This window comes from Ranitomeya variabilis, chromosome 5 (genome assembly GCF_051348905.1).
Source record: "Ranitomeya variabilis isolate aRanVar5 chromosome 5, aRanVar5.hap1, whole genome shotgun sequence".
In the NCBI taxonomy this organism is placed as follows: Eukaryota; Metazoa; Chordata; class Amphibia; order Anura; family Dendrobatidae; genus Ranitomeya; species Ranitomeya variabilis.
Genome location: NC_135236.1, coordinates 592,474,411 through 592,478,188, shown reverse-complemented (window position 1 = coordinate 592,478,188; position 3,778 = coordinate 592,474,411). Strand labels below are relative to the sequence as shown.

At 33.3% G+C, this 3,778-nt stretch overlaps 2 non-coding genes across 2 annotated transcripts; both read left to right on the top strand.

Annotated features, from left to right (window-relative positions):
* The first annotated feature begins 1,352 nt into the window (after positions 1-1,352).
* On the top strand, positions 1,353-1,434 carry TRNAL-UAG (transfer RNA leucine (anticodon UAG)). The gene has a single exon. It is a non-coding gene; the product is annotated as a tRNA-Leu (tRNA).
* Positions 1,435-1,665: 231 nt separating this feature from the next.
* Positions 1,666-1,747, top strand: TRNAL-AAG (transfer RNA leucine (anticodon AAG)). The gene has a single exon. It is a non-coding gene; the product is annotated as a tRNA-Leu (tRNA).
* Positions 1,748-3,778: the final 2,031 nt, after the last annotated feature.

Here is a 3,778-nt window from a genome sequence, read left to right as displayed (position 1 = left end):
CCACTGCTGCCAGTATTATGAGATCTTGAAATGTTTTTGTACTTATTCTTATGATTTTGCTAACATGCAAATTAGCATGTGATTTAATCTTCTTTTGTATTTGCATGATTTTGCAGTTTTCAGTTCAGATAAAGACTGTTGATAGAATCCTTGCTTTTTTCTAATGTTTAGAGACATGCCCATTCAAATCCCACTGCTGCCATTATTATGAGGTTTTGAGAACCCTTTGATCTAATTCTTATGATTTTGTATTTTCATGAGTGTGTTAATTTCTGTTTAGGAAAAGACAGTTGAAAGAATCATTGATTTTTCCTATTGTTAAGAGACTTACCCATATTCGAACAGACTTGTGAGTTCAAATCCCACTGCTGCCACTAGTATGAGTTCTTTTAAACCTTTTTATCTCATTCTTATAATTATGCTAACATGCAAAATTAGCATATGCTGTAATCTCACTGCTACCAGTATTATAAGATCTTGAAATGTTTTTGTACTTATTCTTATGATTTTGCTAGCATGCAAATTAGCATGTGATTTAATCTTCTTTTGTATTTGTATGATTTAGCAGTTTCAGTTAAGATAAAGACCGTTGATAGAATCTTTGTTTTTGCCTAATGTTTAGAGACATGCCCATTTTCCATATTTTGTATTTCCATGAGTGTGTGCATTTCTGTTTTGGAAAATACAGTTTTAGACTTTAGTTTAGAGACTTACCTAAATTTTAACAGACTTGTGGGTTCAAATGCCACTAGTATGAGTTCTTTTAAACCTTTTTATCTTATTCTTATAATTATGCTAACATGCAAAATTAGCATATGCTTTAAACCCACTGCTGCCAGTATTATGAGATCTTGAAATGTTTTTGTACTTATTCTTATGATTTTGCTAGCATGAAAATTAGCATGTGATTTAATCTTCTTTTGTATTTGCATGATTTTGCATTTTTCAGTTCAGATAAAGACTGTTGAAAGAATCCTTGCTTTTTTCTAATGTTTAGAGACATGCCCATTCAAATCCCACTGCTGCCATTATTATGAGGTTTTGAGAACCCTTTGATCTAATTCTTATGATTTTGTATTTTCATGAGTGTGTTAATTTCTGTTTAGAAAGAGACAGTTGAAAGAATCATTGATTTTTCCTATTGTTAAGAGACATGCAAATTAGCATGTGATATAATCTTCTTTTGTATTTGTATGATTTAGCAGTTTTCAGTTAAGATAAAGACCGTTGATAGAATCTTTGTTTTTGCCTAATGTTTAGAGACATGCCCATTTTCCAAAATGTACTAATTTTAGATGTTGTCAAATGTACTTCACTTTCTCTAAGGAAGCTTAATTAATCATGCTGTTTAAGGTAGCATGGCCGAGTGGTCTAAGGCGCTGGATTTAGGCTCCAGTCTCTTTGGAGGCGTGGGTTCAAATCCCACTGCTGCCAACATATTGAGGTTTTGAAAACCTTTTCAGCTTATATTTATGATTTTGCTAACAGAAAAATTAGCATATTTTTGTATGAGTGCGTGCTTTGCTTTTTTGGAAAAGACAAAAGATAGAATCATTGCTTTTTCCTTTTTGTTTAGAGACCTATCCATTTTCCACAATGCACAAGTTTAAAATGTAGTCAGATACACTAAACTTACTCTAAGGAAGCTCTTTTAATTATGCATTAGGTAGCATGGCCGAGCGGTCTAAGGCGCTGGATTAAGGCTCCAGTCTCTTCGGAGGCGTGGGTTCAAATCCCACTGCTGCCAGTATTATGAGGTTTTGAGAACCCTTTGATCTAATTCTGAGTATTTTGTATTTCCATGAGTGTGTGCATTTCTGTTTTGGAAAAGACAGTTGAAAGAATCATTGATTGTTCCTATTGTTTAGAGACTTACCTAAATTTTAACAGACTTGTGGGTTCAAATGCCACTAGTATGAGTTCTTTTAAACCTTTTTATCTTATTCTTATAATTATGCTAACATGCAAAATTAGCATATGCTTTAAACCCACTGCTGCCAGTATTATGAGATCTTGAAATGTTTTTGTACTTATTCTTATGATTTTGCTAGCATGCAAATTAGCATGTGATTTAATCTTCTTTTGTATTTGCATGATTTTGCAGTTTTCAGTTCAGATAAAGACTGTTGAAAGAATCCTTGCTTTTTTCTAATGTTTAGAGACATGCCCATTCAAATCCCACTGCTGCCATTATTATGAGGTTTTGAGAACCCTTTGATCTAATTCTTATGATTTTGCACTTTCATGAGTGTGTTAATTTCTGTTTAGGAAAAGACAGTTGAAAGAATCATTGATTTTTCCTATTGTTAAGAGACTTACCCATATTCCAACAGACTTGTGAGTTCAAATCCCACTGCTGCCACTAGTATGAGTTCTTTTAAACCTTTTTATCTCATTCTTATAATTATGCTAACATGCAAAATTAGCATATGCTTTAATCTCACTGCTGCCAGTATAATGAGATCTTGAAATGTTTTTGTACTTATTCTTATGATTTTGCTAGCATGCAAATTAGCATGTGATATAATCTTCTTTTGTATTTGTATGATTTAGCAGTTTTCAGTTAAGATAAAGACCGTTGATAGAATCTTTGTTTTTGCCTAATGTTTAGAGACATGCCCATTTTCCAAAATGTACTAATTTTAAATGTTGTCAAATGTACTTCACTTTCTCTAAGGAAGCTTAATTAATCATGCTGTTTAAGGTAGCATGACCGAGTAGTCTAAGGCGCTGGATTTAGGCTCCAGTCTCTTTGGAGGCGTGGGTTCAAATCCCACTGCTGCCAACATCTTGAGGTTTTGAAAACCTTTTCAGCTTATATTTATGATTTTGCTAATAGAAAAATTAGCATATTTTTGTATGAGTGCGTGCTTTGCTTTTTTGGAAAAGACAAAAGATAGAATCATTGCTTTTTCCTTTTTGTTTAGAGACCTATCCATTTTCCACAATGCACAAGTTTAAAATGTAGTCAGATACACTAAACTTACTCTAAGGAAGCTCTTTCAATGATGCATTAGGTAGCATGGCCGAGCGGTCTAAGGCGCTGGATTAAGGCTCCAGTCTCTTCGGAGGTGTGGGTTCAAATCCCACTGCCGCCAGGATTATGAGGTTTTGAGAACCCTTTGATCTAATTCTGAGTAGTTTGTATTTCCATGAGTGTGTGCATTTCTGTTTCGGAAAAGACAGTTGAAAGAATCATTGATTGTTCCTATTGTTTAGAGACTTACCTAAATTTTAACAGACTTGTGGGTTCAAATGCCACTAGTATGAGTTCTTTTAAACCTTTTTATCTTATTCTTATAATTATGCTAACATGCAAAATTAGCATATGCTTTAAACCCACTGCTGCCAGTATTATGAGATCTTGAAATGTTTTTGTACTTATTCTTATGATTTTGCTAGCATGCAAATTAGCATGTGATTTAATCTTCTTTTGTATTTGCATGATTTTGCAGTTTTCAGTTAAGATAAAGACTGTTGATAGAATCCTTGCTTTTTTCTAATGTTTAGAGACATGCCCATTCAAATCCCACTGCTGCCATTATTATGAGGTTTTGAGAACCCTTTGATCTAATTCTTATGGTTTTGTACTTTCATGAGTGTGTTAATTTCTGTTTAGGAAAAGACAGTTGAAAGAATCATTGATTTTTCCTATTGTTAAGAGACTTACCCATATTCCAATAGACTTGTGAGTTCAAATCCCACTGCTGCCACTAGTATGAGTTCTTTTAAACCTTTTTATCTCATTCTTATAATTATGCTAACATGCAAAATTAGC